Raw genomic sequence first — 24,001 nt, 5'->3', positions numbered from 1 at the left:
TCGTGGAGACAGCACATTCCCTAGGCCCGGATCCCACCATCATTGAACTTTTTAACTGTTCATCCACAGGTGTTCCTTTCCTAGTACGACGTCAATACCAACCCCCCAAAAGAGCTTTCCAAAATGGCAAATGCTTCCTTACCAAATTCTTTATGTCATCAGTAACACTGTTAATGAATACTAGTTAACCAGTAACACTGGTGTGATACCTCTTACCCCTGTTACTATTATCACTATGCAAGTCTATCAAAATGTATCCTGTGTATCCAAGGAAGAGAGATTCTGATATTCTGTCCTTCAGATACCTACCCCCGGTAGCCTGGGTATCTGAAGCAGCAGTTCCTGAAAATGAAAACGGAGGCAAACCCAGGAGATTGGCTCACTTGCAGCAGGGAGAGGCTGGACAGCTAAACACGGCATATTGCCCAGACTCCTTTGCTGCTATGGAGTCCAATGCGACAGACTCTTCACCACCAATGGGAATGGGCTCACAGGCAACTTTGATTTGGAACGGAGTCATGGAGCAAAAAGGCAGAGTATAAGGGTATCCCCCAAAAGCAAGGTCTCTTGGCAGAGGCAGCGCAGTGCAGAAGTTAGCAGCTCATGGAGTGGATTTCTAATTCAACAGCTTCCCACAGCAAGAGCCATGGCAGCCTTCCCGATTCTGGTGGGAGAAAATGGTTCTGCGGGTGAGGGGTATCCTAGAGGCTTAACCTACAGCCAGTTCCTCCTCCACACCTTCCAAGGATTCTGGAAGCATCCATCCCCTGGATTAAATCTACTTCAGCTTTAACTCCCCAGAGTAGATTCTGTGTCTAGTACAGGAAATGTGAGCAATAACAAGAAGCTCATCACTTTTACTAGTTTATTAAATTCATAAAATATTAGGTATAAAATACTTAGCCACAAAGGATAAAGAAACAAACTCAATATATTTTAATTATATTTTGCTATAATATCATTTGGGCTAGGGTAATTCATAGAAACCATAGTACCACACAATGTTATAAACCTAAACCTGCACTCTAATTCGCCTCATTCATAAACATGAGATAACTTGACCTACTTTCTAATATATTCAGCTCCTTCTTGTCTGCATTAATCTGCAGTGACATTTTAAAAGTTGCTCTAATAATTTCCATTATATGAAAATGCATTTTTTCATTTATATCATCTTTGATTTTCCTCCCACAAACAAAATACCGTTCTCTCAACAGTTAGCTGCAATGTCGCAGGAAAGGAGAGATACAAGACAGTTGACACAAAAGGCTTGTTGGTGAACGGGCTCAATCTTGGGTTTCTTTGACAGGGTGAGGGTGGGAAGTAGAGGCAGGAATGAGAGATTCTGCCCTGAGCCCCCAAAATGAGGAAGGGTGAGTTTGGTGCTCTCTTTGTATATAACCAATGAGAGATGAGAGGCTAAAAATTGTATAAAGAAATGCAAATTCTCTATCAAACAATATAATGAGGCCACTGCTTCTCAGTAATTCTCTAGTATCAGGTAATTAAAAAAGAAGAAGAAGAAGAAGAAATCCACTCCCACAGACACCTTCCAATTATATCCATGTTGAGAGCATCAACAGCTTCCTGAGCAGCCTAGGCTCTTTCCCTCTGACTGAGCCCTCTTTAATCCACTCCTGATAATCCTTTTGAGCAGGTCCTCCTTGTGCTCAAGAACTTTCTATGGCTCCCAAATGCGCAGAGCAGAGATTGGCAAACTATGGCCAGCAAGTTAAGAATGATTTTTACAATTTTCAATTGTTGGGGAGAAAATTAAGAATTCTATTTCATAAACATGATTACTGCATGAAATCCAAACTTCAGGGCCCATAAATCTAGTTTACTTGGAACACAGCCACACTCATTTATGAATTGTCTGTGGCAGCTTTTTGTATTCCAGCAGCAGACTTCAGTAGTCCCAATAGTGACTGTGGCTTTAAATATTTACAGTCTGGGTCCTTTGCAGGGAAAAGGTTGCCAGCTCCTGCCCTGAAGTGGAAGACTGAAAGCCCTTGGCCTGGCAATGCAGTTCACAGAAATGTACACTCCACCAACCTTCCTAAGCCTGATTTTCTTTTACTTGAAGGCAGAACATCTACTCTGCCCAAAAGCTCTTCTCTGTTTCTCCAAAGCCTAATTTCCCTTCCCTGTCCTAAAGCTCAGTTCATCCCAACAGCTTTTAGACATCCTTCTCTTTCTTCATACAAAGTGTGTGTGTGTATATATATATATACTTTAAACTTTCATAAAGTCAGAAAAGACAAATGATTTTAAAAGTGCCTAAGGCTATTCCACACGGCAGTATTCCCACTAAGTCAAAGACGAAAAACATCATGTCCACCAAGAGGGTAGGGTGAGTAAGTTAGAGCAAACCCACACGACACTGGGGCAGGCAGCTGCACAAAGGAGCGTGGATTATCTCTGTGCACCACCATGGACAGAAGCCGGGATAGATTAAGTGAAAAAAAGTCAGGTAGATCGAAGTGTATACAGAATACTATACTGAAAAAGAAAGGGATATGCAGATATGAAAGCGCACACATATTTTCTGGTATCAAAAACTTTTTTTTTTCAAATGCTCCATATGAGGAAGGAAGAAACAGGATGGCGAGGCAACAGTGTAAACCCAAACACCTCTGAATATGCCTCATGTTCCAGATGAAAATCAGGACAATGTTGCACCAATTTCAATTGAAAAAGGACTCTCTAAAAACCAAAAATAAAATCCAACAATGAACCTAACTATATATACAGTAGTGGCATCATCACATAGATAGGAACTATTCCAAACATCTCAAAGACTAGGTCTATGCTGTATGCAGCAGGAAATAAAGCAAATGAAAAACTATGGTATTACTGAGAACCAGGGTGGACAAAAGAACACAGATATAAAATTGATGAAGTAAACTGATGAATACACCTGCATTTTACTGACAAGTATCTGGATGCACTAATAATTGGTTTTGTCCTTATATAATATACACATACACACAAACACACATACACACAGTCATAGTTTTTTCCCTAGTTTGATCCACTGAAAAGATCCAGAAGCAATGATGAATCCAAATGACGATAAACATTCCCAGTTTTCACAGCATACCTTTGAAATACTCCAAGGAACCAGGGTTCCTTGAAGAAGTAGTAAGTCTAAGTTTGGAGTAAGAAATAGGTAAGACAACTCTGTGACGTGGAATGACACCAGAAGGAAACCAAAAAAAGTTCTTGTCAAGAGGACTTGGGAGCCACTTGAATTAGTTGCTACTGGCCAAACATGGGACACTGTGACCATCAGTAAGAGGATTAATTTGAAACGCATCCATCATATTTACACTGAAAAGAGAAAAAAGCAAAACAAACGAGAAATAAAACTTCAGTGGTCACCGTTAGAGAATGCCACCAGGGAACTCATTGTTTTGAAAAGATAGGGAAAATATCAAGTGTTTATCCTTTCCTGCTTGAACCTCAAGTAAACAAGTGATTGACATTAAACTTGTCTTTATGTGAGACTTCTCATATACAAATAAGGAAGGGATGACAGAACTGGGAATCACTACTTCACAATCACTAATAAATGAAAAGATATAGGCAATGATCAAAGACCAATAATACCACAAAAAGAGAGACCACCAGTGACTATGTATTCAATGAAAATACGTAGCCTTGACTAAGAAGAAAAAAACATCCAGATCTGAATGTGACCAGAACTCAAACTTTAACAAATCACAGAAAACACAAGGAACAGAAAAATAAGTTAAATGGCACCAGGGGGAAGAAATCATTAAAATTCACACTATGGGAAATGCTATAGTAGAGTTTCTCAATCTAGGACTATCAACCTTTTAGGCCAGATACTTCTTTGCTGTGAGGGGGCTGCCTTGAGTACTGTAGGATTTAGCAACATCCTCAGCCTCTACCCACTAGATGCCAGGAAGCAGTCCCCTCCCCCCGCCCCCAACACTGTGACAACTAAAAATGTCTCCCAACACTGTCAAATATCCCAAGATGGGGGAGGGAGATCATTCCATTTGACATTCTCTGCTCTAAAGGACAACCCAGTTTCTTCAACAAACAAACAACAAACAAATCGGCGGGGGATGGGGGGGTCTTGATAGAGGGGTCAGGATAGCTTAAAAAGGGATTAAAGATGTATCTGTCAATTACCATATATAAGTCTTATTTGAATTCTGATTCTAAGAAACGAAAAAGTAAGTAGGACAATAGAAAATTAAACATTAATTTGATATTTAATGGTATTAAGGTAATACTGGTAATTTTTATGGTTTTATTGTGATATGGTATAAGTCCTATATTTTAAGAACAAATACTGAAACACTAATAGAAGAAAAAAATAAAATAGCAAGGATGTGCTTCAAAATCATGAGTGGGAAGAAAGAAGGCTACAGACGAAACAATTCTAAGGTTAATCCTTGTTGAACCTGGGCGGTGGACCCAAAGTTGACTATAAAATTCTCCTCACTTTTGAACGTGTTTGAAAGCTCTGATGAGAAAAGGTATGAATAAGCAATCTAGCAGACAGTTCCACTTCTACTCTTCTCAGTGAGCAAGCAAGCCCCAGAAAGACCATGGGAGGGGCACAAGGATTTTCAGTAACTGAGGAAGCCCAGGCAAGGAAGTTTCTCTTGGGGTCCTATCTGGATGCAGGAAGTCTTCCTTAGTTTACAGCATGGCCCTTAAACACAGAGGCCAGCTACTTGGCAGCAAGCTCTTGCAGAAGGAGATAAGTCCACTCTGCTAGACTGACTAGGAGACATAATACCAGCCCCTCCAGTGACATCTTCCCAAGGGACATTTAGGAGCCATTTTGTCTATAAGGGATTTTTGCTTTCAGCAGTGATTTTAAAAATTTACCCTCACTTTTCATACCCTGAAAAAGAGAAAAAAATAAGTTTACCCTGAAGAGAGCTGTGAAATTTTACTCACCCTGCCAGGAGCCCAAGTCTCTGGCAACCCCACTTCAGGACTTCATTCTAGGTGAGAAAACATCAACTTCTAGCTTGTTTAACCCACTGTGGTTCATAATCTGTTCTGCGAGAGGTAGCAAAACTTAAACCAGTTAACCCAGAAATAAATGCTACCTTCTCTTGGAAACCTCCTCTACACCCTTAGAAATCTCTCCTTCCTTTTAGCTTACTCTCCTTCTGCTCATCTGCCAGATGCCTCTACATCCGTGCAATGTGCAGACACATGGCACACACAAATAAATAAATAAAATAAAATAAAATAAATAAATAAAAATAAAATAAATAAAATATTTTTTTAAAAAGGATTCAAATGTCCAAATAGATTTGGTCCCCTAAATCACTTTTTTAAAAAAAGATTTTTTTATTTATTCATTTGAGGGGGGGAGAAGTGAGAGCATGTGGGGGAAGGCCAGAGGGGGAGGGAGAAGCAAGCTTCCCACTGAGCAAGGAGCCCAATACGGGGTTTGATCCCAGAATCATGACCAGAAGCCGAAGGCAAATGCTTAACAGACTGAGCCACCCAGGTGCCCCCCCCAATCCAACCCAAATCACTTTTACACAAGTGTCAAGGGACCTATATGACTGAAGATCAATGATCTTTGTTTACCGGAACCAAAAATGTCTCATACAGATTACAACTCTACTCAATTAGCACCCTATCCTATCCTTACAATCAAGAAATACAAAAATTACAAATAGCCAACACAGATTTAGATTGTTCCAAGTTCTTAGTAAGGTAACCTTGTATTGCCTATCACTACTATATTTTAATGCAGGAAATTACTCCCAATAACCACCACAACAAGGGAAATGTTGACCCCAGTCTATGCATTAAGACTCGACCTCACTAAGGCCAGCTGTCTCTTCCATAAGTAAACGAGGCGCTGCTCTAAAGATCTCCCTTTCTTTTTTTTTTTAAGATTTTATTTATTTATTTATTCATTCATTCATTTATTTATTTATTTACAGACAGAGATCACAAGTAGGCAGAGAGACAGGCAGAGAGAAAGGAGGAAGCAGGCTCCTTGCTGAGCAGAGAGTCCCATGCGGGACTCGATCCCAGGACCCTGAGATCATGACCTGAGCCGAAGGCAGAGGCTTTAACCCACTTAGCCACCCAGGCGCCCCATCTCCCTTTCATTCATTACTTGCTTCAGAGCATAAACTCAAGAGGTCGAGATGTTTGGTAAGAAAGCACTATTTGCACTTAGGCAGCCGCTGCTAAGGCTGTCACCGTGACTTAACAGAGGGACGAAGAGTAACTCTACCCACTCATCCATGGGCTCTTTGTCTAGAAAGCAGATGACCATGTCAAGGGGTCAAAGTACCTTTTCCCCCCACTTCCCAGCAGGGTTGAGTATGGATGAAGCCCCATTCCTCACTTCAAATTCACAAAGGGAACCCTGAGCAGGTAAGGACAGTCCCATATCCAGTCCCAGAATTCTGTATGAGTTCTTGGCCCCAGAGTACACCCACAGCAAGGATGGAGGTGGAACTGAGCACAGCTGAGTTTCCAGAGAGCAGCAGCAGTTGTCTCAGGAGGGGCTGGTGTGCTGAGGAGAGGGTGTAAGATGTTGCACCTGCTTCTCACCTATGAAGCCACACCTATGCCCCTAGCCCACCCCAGGCTCTAAGAAGGACTTCCCAGCAGAGGCCTGGGAGGAGTCTCTGATCCAGATCTCAGCTTCTTCAAGGAAGCAGTGTCAGTTCTGCTCCACAGGGCTGGTGTAAGGATTTCAACGGACACCAGGCTTCCAATACCTAGGTGCCTAACCTATCAAGTCCTCAATAAATGATGGCTAACTTTAAACACCAGGTTACTGGCCCTTCAAAGACACCGGAGCCTGAAGCTTCAGGCTTTTTCTAACAGTGTTAGCAGGGGTAAGATTTTCTTGGCCATGAACACTGGCTGGGAGGCTGGCAGCAGACCCTGACATCAAAAGGTCCTGGTGGAAGGTGGAAGACAGGCAGGCTGTGGGAGGAAGACCTCCAAACATAAAGCGGGCTTCCAGAAAGGACGGAGAGACTGAGAGGCTAGGCAAACCTGAGGCTGAGCCCAATACGGCTGCTGCTTATGTAAAAGGGAGAATCGTTCAAACATGCTCCACGGAGCTGTGGGGACATCGGGCTCAGAGAGGAAGGACTATAAACTCACCACAAACTGGGCTGTGACGGGAACAGCTGCTACCTGGTTCACAACAGAGTGAATGTTGCTTCTTGGAGTTCATATTCAGAATCAAGTCATAGGTAAGCCACGGAAGCCCTCATTAAACAACAGATTAAATTATTACCAACTCTGATCACTAGACAATCAAGGGTACAGGGGCACCTGGGTGACTAGGCCTCCGACTCTAGGTTGTTAACTCAGGTCTGATGTCAGGGTGGTGGGACTGAGTCCCTCCTTCCCCCGTCCCGTTGGGCACCCCGCTCAGTGGGGGTCTGCTTTTCTGCCTGTCTCTTTCCTTTGCATCCTCTCTTTGAAGAAAATCAAAGGTAGAGCTGCCCCAAATGGAAATGTAGATATGGGGGGGGCAGGGAGTAAACAAGAAACAGCCTATACAGGAGACAACCAAGAACGGAGGAGGCCGCGGAGGTACAGGGAGGAAGTAGCTGTAGGACTGAAAATGTGAATCAGCTGCGGGGAGGAAAGGAGGCGGGGATGGTCAGGGTGAGCTCATCAGCAATCACATCAAGACACCACAAATAGCTCTTAAAACTGATAATGTGAGAAATGGTGCTACAAGCATAATATTTATACATGTGGAAGTCACAAAAAGGAAAATGATCTACAGGAAAAAAAGGTGGTTGCTTCTGAGAAGGAAGACTAAGTGAAGGAAGCAGGGGGTAAAAAACCTTTGTTGCTTTTCATTCTAAGTGGTTCTGCAGGATTTTCTATTTTTAACCATTTGCATGCATTACTTTGACTTACATACTTTAAATGAAAGATACTCTCTAAGACTAGTGTTTAAATCATAGCAATAGGATTTCTCTCAACCTGTACCACTACAGCTGGCCTCCCAGTGCGCTTACTTCTATTTTAAAGTCAGGTTTAAACTCCACAAGTAAACTAGCCATTTAATGGTTCTGGAAAGCTGTCCAGTTCTGATTTGCGGCAAAAAGAACAGCTTTGATGATCACGTTAGGTCTTCAGAATATGGGACTTCACAGCTAAAATACGGCATTTTTAAAGGTTTGTGTTCTACAGGAGACTACAGAAACGCAGACACAAATACTCCAGAGCCTGTAAATCCATGAAATCCAATCTATACTGAGAAAAGGCTCAAATCCTGAGCTCTCCACAAGGCTGTCTAACTTTAAAAGAAATTAACTGGTGAGCGTAACTGGCCAAAAAGTATAAGGAAACAGCGCATTCTATCCTATCCATGTATTCTTAGGTTTAATTATGAAAAACAATCTGGAAATCGTTGTTGTTGTGAAACATTTACGAAGCACAGACAGCAGAGTGAGGAGCCTAGCACATGTCCGTGTCCGGGAACCCTGATCAAGAATGTGATGCTAATTAGGAGGATGCTAATTAGGGCTCCCAGCCACTCAGGGAGCCCACAGGGGGGTGAGCAAGTGGCAGCGCCTACAGCCAACAAGCAGAGGAATCCAAGGAATCCGGTAATGGAGGATGGCAGGGAGACAAAAGTGCATAAGAGATTACATTTTTAATGAAGAAAAATAAGCACAAGAACGCACCTCCCCAGCCATCATAGCTTTGAAGGGACTGATCCAGAATGACAAACGACAATGTAGATCCTGCTGTGAATTTTATAGATTCAAGACCCAGCCCCAAAACAGCCCTGGGAATTCAAAATTCCCAGAGAGCCAGAAACAGTGTTTTTCATTTAAAAATAGTTTTAAAGTATTTTTTTATGAGCCTGTAGGGAAAAATGGAGATAAGTTCAAAATATTACATTTTTTTTCTTAAATCCGGAATACATCACGAGTCATTAAGTACGATGCTAAACAAGTCATTTATCATGTGCCCCTCACCCTCTACACTTTATTATAAATCTCTCTCTCCTCTCTCATGCACACAATCTTTTAAAAGCACACACTTATTCCTTGGAAACATGGCTGTCTCCAATTCTTAATTGTTCATCCCTACAAGATCTTGCCCAGCAGGGCCTGGCCTTCTGATATACTCAGAACATGACTGATTGATCATATTTTTCATTCATTAAGTAGTATTCAGACTCACCCAGGCCCAGGTCCCTTAAAGCAATTCTCTGCTCTCTAGTTCATGTCAAAATAAAAGCTTCCGCAAGCATGTACTCACGACTTTAGACACTCACAGAAGTGTCAAGATTTCAGATAATTCCTCATATTCTTATACATTTCAGACAAATGTTTCTGCTGTTGTTTGATCTAGTTTTGTTCCTAAAAAGAGCAGTGAAATAAATATCCCCAGGAAGCAACCCAACCGAACCATACAAATCAGGCAGTAAACCAAGAGCTGGGTTGACAGAAGGGAACACAAGGTAAGTCTGTCAAATTTCATTTAAGTTTCCAGAAAATAGGCATGTTAAAGAAAAGCCAGAAATCACTGGGGCAGGAATTCCAAAGGACTGAGACACTTTGTTCGGATCTATGTAGGCCACGGCATAATATCACAGAACTTTCCAAAGCAGACAGGATGATGTCGGCAACCTGAAATCGGTGTTCTTGTTGCCCCTTCCCCACATTATTTTCCTGTCCTAGTCACTCGGTCCTCCACCCGTGCGGCGCCCCATATACATCCCTCCACCCCGGGGAGAAGTCGATGCAAACCACAGTTCTCCATTCAGTACCGACCCATGGAATAAGAACGCACTTGGCACACTGCTTTCAGATCTGAAGTCCTGGGAAAGGCTTAGGTCTGCCATGCTTCCTGCCCACTGTGCCCAGGCCCTTCAGTCCAATAGGACCACCTGGTGCCCCCTGCAGTCCTCATGGGATAACATGCACACCAGGACAACCAAATGGGTCCTGGACAGGACAGCTCCCTTCCTCTTCTCCACCCTGTGTACAAGTGATCCCACTGCTCTCAGCTCAGCTCTCAGCTGTTCCCCCACCCTTCCCCGCCCTACCCTCCTTACACAAGATCTCTACACTGGAGTCGGGCATCCAGGCCAGCACATCCCTAGCTCTGAGTGGCCCCACATCACAGATACACACTTATCTGTCCGATATCACCAGGCCAGAGGCTGCCCATGATGCTGTGAAGGAAGAATTCTGTACCTTTTTATCCAACAACTTAAAACACTGTCGAGTTGGGGTTTTTTGGGGTTTTGTGTGTGTGTGTGTATGTGTTTTTTTTTAAGATTGTATCTATTTGTCAGAGAGAGAGAGAGAGCATGAACAGTGGGGAGGAACAGAGGGAAAGGGAGAAGCAGGCTGGGCTCGGCCAGCCTTCGTTTTACAGATGAGTGTATGAAAATCAGCAAAGATCTACTTGTCCCCAGTTGTGGAGCTGGTCAGGAACAGAACTGGTAAGCCTCATGTGCCACGATATGGTTTTTGAGTGCAGGGGTTTAAACTAGCCCTTCTTAACCTGTCAAAGGTCGAACCAGGCATAGCGAGGACCTGCAGAAGATCACTTTTGTCCCTCTGGAGGGTATTTTGTCCCTGACAAGGGTACCTCCCACACACCACTTGAGATCATGCAATCCCACCCAGGACTATCAAAGGGGGAAACTCACATCCTATACCCAAATTTTATCTCATGTTAGAGCAACCGTGTGCTGTCCCTGGAGGGCTCCAAGAACCCTGAAGCAGTTTGACGGTGCAAAGGCTTAGTAGAATTTTTTTACATTAATTCCTTATCCAACACTTCAAAAATGCAAAGTTTATAAAGCCAACGGGGGTGAATAAATGCGAATTCATGCAGGAAGACTAAACATAGCTCCTCCTCCTGTCTTGCCGGCCCCTACCTTCACCCCACCCAACTGCTGGGGGAAAAAATAAACAATTTAAGTGGCAAGACCGGCAGTGACATGCCTGCCTCAGAAAACGTCAAATGAGACAATTTAAGTGACAAGGTTTCGACACTTACATTTTATCAACGCAGGGGAGTGGCTAATGATAAGAAGGTATATTTTTTTCAGGGACTCACCTGAATTCTCCGTTTATGTAAAGAGTTGATTTCCCTGAAGATATCCTTAAAGCATCTGAGAAGCCTTTCAGCAGCAGTACCTACAACAGTAATAAACATCATCGGGATCAAGTTATGTTAGAGATGTCAGTTTCTGGAGAAAAAAAAAAAATCTCTATCTATACATTTGGTCATTTCCCCCCACACTAAGCATGAAGGGAGGTAACTGAGGAAACAATGAATTTCCGCTACAACACATGGGCTGGGAATTCGCTGTACCAACAGGGAATTGAGGTCCCAAGACAGTTATTTCAAAGACCAAAATTATGTTACTGTTGGCAAAGAGGCAGAAACACATTTTTCCCCCTTCCCTGTGGTAGAAGTGCTTAATGGCTTCAAATTTAAACAAAGACCAAATATATACATTTCCTCACCCACCTGCTCCCACCCCCAGTGTTTAAAACAAAAATCAGGCATGCTTAGTCTTTTTAAAATGAGCTTATATGAGCTCTTCTGGTCTCATTCACCCTTTTCCTACTTAGTTTCTGTAACATGTCTGTGAAGCGGCCCCTTCTGGCTTCAACTGATCCCACATCATTCCCAGTTCCCTGAGCCATTCACAACTGACCACTTATCACCTCAGTTCCCGGAAACCCAATCTGAAGCAGAGAAGCACCAAATCATTTGCAAAAATCAAAGCGTCTCAGCCACAGTTAAACAGATATCTGAGTGACAACGTACATGGGAATTAATAAAACAGAACATCCAGGTAGAGAACTAAGTATTCATACGAAACAGACCAAGTACATGGAATCCTATCTGGGGAAGCGCAGGAGACTGGTTCATGAATGGCGCTGGTTAGCTACAGAGGAGGGAAAGGTCTAGATCCCTACCTGTGGAAAAATAAACTCAAAACAGAATCAGATGAGTACTAGAAGAATACACCAATAATCCTGTAATATGCAGACAGAGGACGCCCTTCTAAATATGACATCAGGGGCGCCTGGCTGGCTCCAGGTAGAGCACATGATTCTTGATCTCTACAGCCTACGATGGGTGTAGAGATTGCTTACAAATAAAATCTTTAAAAAATTAGTAAATACAGGGGCACCTGGGTGGCTCAGTGGGTTGGACCTCTGCCGTCAGCTCAAGCCATGATCTCTAAGTCCTGGGATGGAGCCCCGCATCTGGCTCTCTGCTCAGCAGAGGTCCTGCTTCCCCCTCTCCCTCTCTGCCTGCCTCTCTGCCTGCTTGTGATCTCTCTCTGTCAAATAATAAATAAAATCTTAAAAAAAAAAAAGTAAATACAAAAGAAACCAGACATCAAAAACTGAAACTACAAAGGACTGAGATACTTGGCTGGCCACCTTTTTAAAATATCCAGTTTATGAAAAAAAATCTCAAATTTATGAATGGCAAAATTAAGTAAAAAAAAAGCAAAGAAAAAAAGGTGAGACTTCCATCAAAGGGTGAAATAAGAAACTACCTAGTTTTACCTATTTCAATATTTTATCTGAGATATTTGGACAGCAGACATACAAAGGTTGCTATCCTTATTAAGAAAAAAAAAAAATCAAGCAGTAATACTTCCCTTGAAATGGACATAGCCAATAAACTTTCCATGAAAAGAATTATAACAGCAATAAACATCTGTAAAGATAATCAAGTACACTAACAATGAAAAAATACAGTTTAGACAATTGAGGGTTTTTTTAACCTGTCAGACTGATAAAAATGTCCAACTGGCAATAGCAAACGTTACAGACATAGCTCATCATGTAGCCCACCACGTATGTTATTTTGGCCACGTGTAAATTGACACATTCTTTGATCTAGCAATGCTACCTCTAAGAATTTACTCAAAGCAAGTAATTGTGTAAGCAGAAAGATGGACATACATAGCATTATTGGTAATTATGACGGGAAAGAAGTCAATGCCCTCTAAGTTCACAAGAGAGACACGTGAAATAAACCATACAGACTCTGGAAACAAAGATGAAGATCTGTATTTACTGATGGGAAAAGATATCCCTTCATATGACCAAAACAGATAAATGACCACGCGCACTAGGATTCCATTTGTATATGCGTGTTCCCAGATGTCCGAAGACTTATCTAGAAGGATGTTTATCCAAATACTTATAATTACCCCTGATTACTGGAATTTTAGAGAATTTTCATTTCTTTTTTTTTTTTTTTAAAGATTTTTATTTATTTATTTGACAGAGAGAGATCCCAAGTGGGCAGAGAGGCAGGCAGAGAGAGAGGAGGAAGCAGGCTCCCCGCTGAGCAGAGAGCCCGATGCGGGGCTCGATCCCAGGACCCTGAGATCATGACCCGAGCCGAAGGCAGCGGCTTAATCCACTGAGCCACCCAGGCGCCCCGAGAATTTTCATTTCTAAATACTGTTTGACTTTCTTAAAATGAGCATGATTTTTTCCAAAGAATACAATGGAGCTATATTTAAATACCACGCTCAACTTTCGGGTGTTTCATTACATAGATTTCTACCTGCTTTCTGTCAGCTTTCCTCTCCACTTACTGACGTTTTTATCATAAATGTGCTTGTAATGAACACCGATTACAGTTCCCTTCCTCATCTCCAGCTCCTGTTTGTTCCCCAGGGCCACCTGATCCTTGCATTTGCGTTCCTAAGACACACCGGTATCCATATTACAAATGCTCCCTGCCCCCACCCTTTTAAGCTGAGCAGCTCCATTCCGTTGGTTACTCATACCCAACCAGTACCACAAAATACAGCGCTGCTTCTTATTTTCCACCTTCTCAATCATCCCATCCCATTTGCAAACCGAACAGTAAACCCTGTAATCACAAAAATGAAGATTTATCACACAAAATGTCATGGGATGTTTATGACCTCCAGCTGAAGAAACGGAAGCAAGAGGCTCAAAGCCAGTACAACAAAGGCAAAACTGTTTCAAGAGACAGGTAGATTCACTCCCTGACTAATAAGAGAACTGATAAAAAGACTATTTGAATAAGAATCAAAACAAATGGGACATACTTGTCCACACGGGCTGTTTCTATGGTTAAAATATTCTCCACTATAACGTTTTAACCACTTCACTGATTTATTTTTATTGTATTATGTTTATCTATGAAAAGCCCTTTTTTTTCTATTTACACTACAAAAATACAGTAATGTTTTCCCATAAAGGGACCATTATGTTCAATTTCTCTCCAGCAAACAAATTTATTCTTCTCAGTGCCCTATTTTTAAAGGTTGAGAAGTTCCATATAATGCATGAATCCTCTTAATACCATAATTATAAACCTGGTTAAAAAGCTATAATCCCTTGTAGACATACAAATCCCTTTACAGGTGTGTTGGATGTAAAGTACAAATCTAATTAATCCTTCTCCATCTCCTAGAGGCTCCCTCTCTCCCAAAAACAATGTCCCTAGAAAGTAGACAAAAGGACAAGAGCCACTATCCAATTTCAGAAATGAGTAATCAAAAAAATAAATAAATAAATAAATAAAAATAAATAAAAAAAAAAAGAAATGAGTAATCATGAGACTGAACCAAGTATCTGTGTCTCCAGGGCATAACTCAGACAACTGCACAGGCCACCCAGTGCCATCCACCAGCTTCCTTCTTCTCACCCCTCTTCAGTCCAAAGGCCACTTACTAAATGGATGGTTGGGGGCAGGGAGTGGGAAGCCAGACAAGCCTACCTCTGAGGCTGAAACACCTCAGAGTTTGAGACAAAATACTGCATTTAGGGGAACACAGTGGTTAAATGTAGAGACTGATCCTGCCTGGATCTGTCATTTACTCGTCATTTGGTCTTGATGTGCCTTAACCTCTCTGTGCCTCAGTTTCCTCCTCTGTAATAATGCCCAGCATAAGAGCTCTCATGAGGATTCAAGAAGACAGACTCTTGGGGTGCCTGGGTGGCTCAGAGGGTTAAGCTTCTGCTTTCGGCTCAGGTCATGATCCCAGAATCCTGGGATCAAGGCCAGCATCGGGCTCTCTGCTCAGCAGGGAGCCTGCTTCTCCCTCTCTCTCTGCCTGCCTCTCAGACTACTTGTGATCTCTGTCTGTCAAATAAATAAATAAAATATTAAGAAGAAGAAGAAGACAGATTGTCTAAAGCAATCAGCAATACTCAAGAATCAAACCTGATGGGAGCACTGATGGGAACAGCCCAGGGCAGAAACTCACTGTTTATTGCCTGATCATAGGAAGGTTGCTGAAAGAATTCTGGAACAGAATACAAATCTACCCTGGACACTTACTCATTAGAAGTGCTTATTTTTTTTTTTTTTTTAGATTTTTTTTATTTATTCATTTGACAGACAGAGATCACAAGCAGGCAGAGAGGCAGGCAGAGAAAGAGGAGGGAAGCAGGCTCCCTGCGGAGCAGAGAGCCCGACGCGGGGCTCGATCCCAGGACCCTGGGATCATGACCTGAGCCGAAAGCAGAGGCTTTAACCCACTGAGCCACCCAGGCGCCCCAGAAGTGCTTATTTTTAACATGCGTAAGACCCTTCCAATTAAATAGAAACTTAAGGGCACCAGCAGTGGCTCAGTGGGATAGGCCTCTGCCTTTGGCTCGGGTCATGGTCCCAGGGTCCTGGGATCGAGCCCCACATCGGGCTCTCTGCTCGGCAGGGAGCCTGCTTCCCTTCCTCTCTCTCTGCCTACTTGTGATCTCTGTCGAGTAAATAAATAAAATCTTTAAAAAAAAAAAAAAAAAAAAAGAACCTCTGCCTTAAAATAGACTGCTCTGAACCATCATCTGGTAGATCATTTGGCAGCCCCTACATTGGACCTTTTCTGAATCTTCTGAGAGAGGCACAGGTAGGTGTGAACAAAAGGGAGCAAAAGCTACTGACTCGTCACCAAGAGCAGAACATGATGACTGGACTTAAGTGATTCTGTATCCTGGACCACGTGCTACTTGCTCCAATAAGCTTCAACACACCTCTGAGTCCTCGGCCACTCATCACCAGACCAGAGATAGTAATACTACCATACTACCATATTTCAGGTATAGAAATGAAATGAGAATGTACAGGGATGCCTGGGTGGCTCAGTCAATTAAGCGTCTGTGTCTGGCTCAGGCCAAAATCCCAGGGCCCGGGGATCGAGCCCCAAGTCAGGATTCCCTGCTCAGCGGGGAGTCTGCTTCTCCCTCTGCCTATCCCCATACCTCTTGAGCTCTGTCTCTCTCTCTGTCAAATAAAATCTTAAAAAAAAAAAAAAAAAAAAGAGAATATACAGAGTTCTTAACTCAGTGCCTAGAGCAAATTGCCCCCAAAATGGTATATCCACTACTGATTATCATCTTACCAGCACTGATGAAACAAAATGCATATTAAGTAATCTGAGAACGTACAAGATAATTTTTCACTGTGAGGGTTTTATGGACCCTTGTTTTCCACATTCCACTTGGCAGAATCCACACAGGAATGTGGAGCCAAGGTGAAGGGGGATCTGAGGAGGCAAGAAGGTCTAGCCGTCAAAAGCCTTCGCAAGGCTTGTGGCAGAAATCTCACTATGTGGTACAGACCCGAAGCAGTGAAGAACACCTCCCTCCTAACATTTCATTAAAAGACAGGGTACAGAGGGGCACCTGGATGGCTCAGTTGGTTGAGTGTCTGGCTCTTGGTCTTGGCTCAGGTGGAGGGCTCAGGTCAAGATCTCAGGGTCCCAAGATCGAGCCCCATGTCAGGCTCCACGCTCAACATATCGTCTGCTTGGGATTCTCTCTCCCTCTCCCTTCACCCTAACACCATCTACATGAGCCTAAAAATCCGGAGATGGGCCCATATGAACACACCTCAGATATGTTTACTGTCCAGAGTTAACAAGGTGCTTTTATAACATAACAGCAAGCAAAGCAGAGAAAATCTAAATTTAGTTGAAGATGACAAGATGACAATACACAGTTGACCCTCGAACAACATATGTTTGAATCTTATGGGTCCACTTATATGTGCCTTTTTTGGGGGATACAGTACAGTACTGTACGTCTATTTGCTCTTGTGATTTTCTTTTCTCTAGCCTACTTTACTGTAAGAGGGCATAGCATACAATACATATAACATCAAGCTATGTGTGGACTGTTTATGTCAACAGTAGGCTGTATCAGTGGTTAAATTTGGGAGGTGTCAAAAGTCCCATGCAGGTTTTTGACTGGGGGCAGGAGTGGCAACTTCAACCCCAGCGTTTTTAAGTCATCTGTGTTACTTTGAGCGTGAAGTCAGCACTAACATTGGACACATATTATTATTAATTCTTCAAACCAAAATTCAAGAAGCAAATAAACCAAGGAGCTCTTCAGGAGCCCTAAAATACAGACAGGAAGAGGCAAAGAGTCAAGAGAAATTCTGAAAATAAAATTCTCCCCATTTCCTGCAACACCTACCACTTGCCAAGGATTTGTCCTACTTTTTACCTGAAACCCTGAGAAGTTTTCCAGTCTAAGGACACACCTCAATGTTTATAGAGTCCAGCTCTACTGTCAGAAGGTATCAGACTCTGAAGGGAAATGTCCAATTCTGTTTTCATGGCCTCCTCCCTGCTGACTTACCAGCTCAAGGCAGGGTGCTGGGGTCAAAAGAAACTCAACCTCTCTTTCCCTGTCAAGTAAACAAAAAAAATCTTAAAAAAACAAAAAACAAAAACAAAAAAATAAACCCCAAAACTCAACATAGCACAAGCTCAAAGCATCAGTACCCAAGCCCATCAGAGACAAGAAATAATAAGCTACCTTGCTCTGTGCTGGGCAAAGAGAAAAGCTCCAGAAATCTCTTTGTAATCCTCTCAAAGCAGCATTCCAGCAAACTAGGAACTCACGAGTGTTACCCGGAAAAAAGGATTCTCAGTATCAATGGGGGAAAGGCTGGTTTAAACAACATTAAAGAGTTTCTCCAACGTAGAACATTTCGGACCCTTTAAAGTGCTAATATTGATTGTGACTGAGTAGCTCCAACCTTATTTGTGCCCAGACTCCCTTAATCCTGGAGTCTATGTCCTGGGACAAGCGCCTCACATGACAGTTAGGAAAAAGTTATAATTAGATTTTTATGCAAATGATGATTGAAGACTTACTCTGCCCTGCTACATTTACAATTGTACCAAGCACAATGCCTCTAAAGGATCGGTTAATCATGCAAACAGTGTTAAGGCAGAGCACAGGGAAACGTGTTTACCATGAGGACTGGAGAGGTGCTAGGATTACACAAGTTGCCTCACTCCCTCTCTACACTCAACCCACATAGAAAAACTTGAGAAATGCCTTGAATTCCTTCTTGTTCTGTAATTCCCTGTTCCTCTACTCTCAGAAATTCATAGACACTTAGAATCACTCCAAATTAATAATAGGAGTAACTAGGATGTGCAATTCATGGGAACAGCAACTGCCTTTGGTGCAGCCCTTCAGCGGCGTGAGCCCAAAGGTGCCCCACCAATACTGGAATATGCAATGAGAGCAGTAAGTAAGAGAGCTCATGTATCATTAACTCACCATTTTATCAACTAGCCGAAATATGCACTGTACAGGTTTCTCTATTTTAGACTGACTCTAAAATGCTCAAATTTCGGGATGCCTGGGTGGCTCAGTGGGTTAAGCCTCTGCCTTTAGCTCAGGTCATGATCCCAGGGTCCTGGGATCAAGCCCCGCATCAGCTCTCTGCTCAGCAAGGAGCCTGCTTCCCCCTCTCTCTCTCTCTGCATGCCTCTCTGCCTACTTGTGATCTGTGTCTGTCAAGTAAATAAATAAAATCTTAAAAAAATAAAAATAAAATGCTCAAATTTCCTATTTCTTTTTCTCAAAATGTTTTATTTTCCCTCATTTCATTTCCATCATCGTCTCCTGCAACCCCCTCAAAAAACTATGTTTTCCTTATGGCTTTTGGGTCAGAAGGAAAATTTTGTCTCTAGACTACCGTATTCAGTATATGGTTACAGCCAATTGTTCTCAATAAAAGCCCAATTAACTACCATTCAAATGACTAGGAATTCCAATTAATCAGAGCTATGAAGAGTCTCCTTTGGGGAAAGGAAGAACAAACACATTTATCTTTCAGAAGGCTGCAATCATACACCAAAAAGCTTTTATCACCGATTTGCTGAAAAAAAGCAACTGAGCAGGGAGTACAGCTATCAAGAAATATCCTATGTTATTAATTTCAAGGCTCTGAACATAATGTTTACAAGACGCTACAACACCTTCAAATGAACAAATAAGAAGTTCAACATTTTTCCAAACTCAATTTACTATGACAAAATCGGTCAAGGCATTTTAGAAAAATTTCTAACAACTGTGTTTTTTCCTTTAAGGATGAGGGAAGGAAAGAACAGGGCAATTCTGCTCTAGTTTCTCCTTGGTCACCCCAAAACGTAAGTTCATTAGACTCTTCCCAACTCACATGTCTGCTACAGAGCTGTTCATGGACAGGGTGTTCCTATGGGAAGCTCCCAATCTTAGCTGGGCTGTGTTCCCACCTATTAATGGCAGTTCTGCATGCCCCCTGCAAGCCAGCTCTCCCTCAGCCCGAGACTAAAACAGCTGGGACAAGCACTTGAGTTGTGTCCTCAGCTCCCAGGTTGCAGGAACCTTGAGGACCTACTTCTTCACTTCCCACCTTACTTGTGCTGAAACTCAGAACCTAAAACTCGAACCCTTCACCCTCTGAGCTGTTTCACCTGAGGTGGCCTTTGGCGTCCAGTCTCCCATGCCTAAAATGTGCTCCCCACACCACTCTTCACCTGCCTTCCCATCAAGTTCCACCTAGTCTGGGGGGAATTCATCAACCACAACTCTCCTCTGTGCTTAACCATGTCATACTGAAATCATCTAGTTAGGTGAACATATTCCCCCACTAGATTGTGAGCTCTTGGAAGCAGTGGCTGTGGTTTCCCCCATAGTCTTAGCCTCGGCTAGAGCACAGTTCCTAACACATCAAGTACTCACATATCAAAAATATCTTGTATGAGGGGTGCCTGGGTGGCTCAGTGGGTTAAGCCTCTGCCTTCGGCTCAGGTCATGATCTCAGGGTCCTGGGATCGAGCCCCACATCGGGCTCTCTGCTCAGCAGGGAGCCTGCTTCCCCCCATCTCTCTGCCTGCCTCTCTGCCTACTTGTGATCTCTCTTGTCAAATAAATTTAAAAATCTCTTAAAAAATATATATACACACACATATGTATATGTGTATGTGTGTGTGTGTGTGTGTGTGTAGTATGATTAGTAACTCCAAGACACTGGATTGGGGGGGAGCTTTAAAAGGCTGGGGTACGGCTACACAGTCAGGCTGGTGTCAGGTGTAAGAGCGTGTGTGTGCCTGGGTATGTGTGAGTGTGCCTACATGTACGGAAGAGAAGGGGCTGCCTTGTTCTGTGATCATGCTCCATCCCTGTACCTCTAAGTCCAGGTCCCAGTTAAAGCCCCTTTCCCTTTTTTAATCCCAGGCATTGGCGGAAGACTCACTCTTCTGCCACAAACCTCTGAGGAAGATTCTCTCCTGTTTGGCTTAGTGTCAATTAGGGAACTACACTATTTAGTATTTATTCCCGCTTTCCTATCCCACAAGCAAACAAAAGTTTTAGGAGCTTCAGTGATTAGAGAACAGGACAAAAAAAACAACCCTCTAGAAGCTATGATCCCATCCCTCCACCCCTGAAGCAAACCTGTCTTCTCAGTCACTCCAGCTTGACTCCGTGGGAGAGCATGAAGCCCTGCCGAGTACTAACAGTGGAACTGGACGTACGAGAAATGTCACCATCGATTCTCCGAGCATGTCTTAGAAAGGTGGGGCAAAAAGCTGTGGGGAAGATACCACGAAGGGACAACTGTAGAGTGTCACATTACTGGCACGCAAAGGAAATGAACTGTCAAGCCGTGACGAGGACTTGGAGGAATCTTAAATGTCTATTACTAGACGGAAAGCCAATGTAAAAAGGCTACATACTATAGGACTCCAACCATAGGACAATCCACAAAAGGTACAACTATGGAAACAATCAAAGACCAGTGGTTGCCAGAGACTGGGGAGAGGGAGGCACGAAGAGATGGAGCAGAGTTTTTAGGGCAGTGAACCTGCTCTGTATGATACTGTAATAGTGGATACACGTCACTACACATTTGTCAGCACTCACGGAATGTACACCACGGGTGATGGGCAACAGTGAACCTGACCATGAAGTATGCACTTTGGGTGATTCTGATGTGTCCACATGGGCTCACTGATTCTAGCAAACGGACCCTTTGGTATAAGGGATGCTGGTAGTTGGGGAGGCTGTGCGCGTGTGTGGAGAGTGGGCATATGCAAACTCCGCATACTTTCTGCTCCATTTGCTGCAAACCTAAAAGTGCTCTAAAAAAAACAATCCGTGGAAAAAAATTAAAATTAAAAAACTTTTTTTTTTTTTTTTTTTTTAAAGCAAGAAAGGAAGGTGAGGTCTTGGCTCTCCATATGCCTCCAGTGGCACCAAAGCCAGGGGAATCCCTCCAGGTGCCTCACCCCTGTAGGGAAGAGCCCAGGGACAGATCGAGGGTGAGACAAGGGAGGCTGGGTGTCAGAAACAGTGATGAAGAATCAGGAGCCACCCCTATGTGACCTGTTGGTATACGAGTAGTGAGGTTGAGCAGCGGCTACCCAGGAGCATTCTAACCTGCCAGAACTGACCCTAAGTAGTTGTAACCTCCCTACTTTTAGTCCCACTGCCACCTCGGCCTGTAATTTGAGGGCTATTCCCCCATACCAGCACCTTAAGAACGGCTTCTAGAGTGTAACAACTCAGCTAAAGGACACGAAGAGAAAATGTAACTTCTTCAAATGGGAAGCCATCTGGCTTTCCTCAGTAGTGGAAAACTCATTAACTGGAATTGAATATCGCAAGGCTGCAGCCAGCAGAAGGAGCGGGCAACCTCTTTAGGAGACGTGCTGAGTGCCCGTGAACCCGCAGAAGGGCTCATTCCTCCAGCCCCCCAAGCATGGCATTCTGGGTGCCATGAGCCAACATAGGACAACATAAAAGCAATGCAGGAATCAAGGTGCACTGTGAAATTTCATCAGCCTCTGGGCAATGTAAAATAAGGACCGCAAACAACAGCATCAGGTCATTTGGGAGGGATGGTCTGGCTCATCAAGTACAAAGTAGCTACTCAGGTTCACACAAAGTGAAAAGCCAGGGACACTTACTTTTTCTAAGTAAGAACCTATCATCACTTGGCTTTGATTAGGAGCTATTGTATCCCCCAAACTTCATCTTGCAAAAGCATTTTTGCTGCCCGAACAGCTTTTACTATGTGCACTTGGGTCTTCATAAATTGCCACCTGATATATTTTTCAATAAATCAAATCCCTCTTATCTTTCCTCAACTGGCCAATGACTCCTTACCTATTAGTAGGTTCCCCCTATTCTTGCTGTTCTCTCAATTTCCAGGAATCTTGCAGATTTCTCTGTGTAATCTGGCAATTCATTGTATCATGTTGCATTCATTCTAATACAGGTTCTATAGGGTTCTAGGACTATGGCAGGTAAGATAAACTCCCATGCTCAGTGCAGAGCCTGGTGCTGGGCTGCCCAGGGCCGGGGGACCCTGGTTCCCTTACATTCCTGTGGACTCAACATGGGGAGTGTGGGTCCTCTGAGCCTCACCTCACCCCCGTGCAAAAGGCAGAGAGGAGAACATCCCTCACAAGCCAACCCAAGGGCTACAGAAACATAAAGCTGGGGCAAACATGCCTGTAACAAATACCAACTTTCTTCTTCCCATGTGTGACCTTCTGGCTCTATAATTTGGCTTAAAATCTGTAAGAGCAAGAAAGAAGACTCACAGGGGGCTTGGCTGGCTCAGTCCGTAGGGCATGCAACTGTTGACCCCAGGGTTGTAAGTTCAAGCCCCACCACGGGTGTAGAGATTACTTAAAAATAAGGGGCACCTGGGTAGCTCAGTGGGTTAAAGCCTCTGCCTTCGGCTCGGGCCGTGATCCCAGGGTCCTGGGATCAAGCCCTGCATCGGGCTCTCTGCTCAGCAGGGAGCCTGCTTCTTCCTCTCTCTGCCTGCCCCTCTGCCTGCTTGTGATCTCTCCCTCTGTCAAATAAATAAATAAAATCTTTAAAAAAATAAATAAATAAAATCACTAAAATAAAAGAAAACAAGGATCCACAGCTTTCCTCTATTCCTTTCAGGGCATTTTTGCCATTCGGAATTAAAGTACGTGGTTTTAAAATAATGGCTTCAAATTAAGTACAGTTATTTCTGAGTAATGGAGTTTCAGATCTTTTCTTTACAACTTCATGCACCATATAAATACTAAAGAGTTCCTGCTAGGAAGTTCAAACACCCATGAAATAAAGGGAGTATTTTAATGAACCCCCAAGTCAGCATCCCTCTGATTCCATGGTTCCCAACTCACGGGCAGTCATTTCACCCAGAGCCTCTCCCCTCTCTGTGCCAATCATCCTCCCTGGCCATTCATTTGAGGCAAATTCCAAATACCATACCATTCCATCCTCTCGGTTTTATAAAACTGGTATTTTTCATCAGAAAATGAATAAAGTTGTCACTTCAAAAAAAATTTATCAAGTTAAGCCTATCCAAGTCCCAGCCACCCCGTTCCCTGCTGCACACAGCAAGACACAGATGACCTAACAGGGACTCAGCAGGCCCGAGGTAGGACTCCTGGCAGCAGAGGAGCTGTCTGGCTGAGTGTGGGCAGGACAGCCCGCACCCCGCCCCGGCTCTCTGCCCAGAGAGCCCTCCTCCCGAGGAGGAAACTCAGGATGTGAGGTCTCTGAGAGTCCAGGTCATCTGCTGCGGCATAACTAGGACTTCTGACTTTTACATGTTTCTCTGTCGTTTCTAGCAATGGCTTCACTAACCACGGTAACAGCCTCTACTTGATCTTCGTGAAAAAGAACAAATACATATTCTAGTAGTGAAGTCTTCTCTAGAA

General features: G+C 43.3%; 1 protein-coding gene across 9 annotated transcripts in view; it reads right to left on the bottom strand.

The window, feature by feature from the left end:
- The window catches only part of TLN2 (talin 2), a 424,186-nt gene that overhangs the window by 243,001 nt on the left and 157,184 nt on the right, over positions 1-24,001 (bottom strand). For all 9 annotated transcript variants that reach the window (XM_046008087.1, XM_046008086.1, XM_046008085.1 and 6 more), the window contains one exon: positions 11,086-11,165. The gene's annotated coding sequence lies outside the window, so the exon portion shown is untranslated. The remainder of the gene's footprint in view (positions 1-11,085; positions 11,166-24,001) is intronic.

Source organism: Meles meles, chromosome 6, assembly GCF_922984935.1.
Source record: "Meles meles chromosome 6, mMelMel3.1 paternal haplotype, whole genome shotgun sequence".
In the NCBI taxonomy this organism is placed as follows: domain Eukaryota; kingdom Metazoa; phylum Chordata; class Mammalia; order Carnivora; family Mustelidae; genus Meles; species Meles meles.
This window is presented reverse-complemented; position numbering and strand designations above follow the sequence as displayed.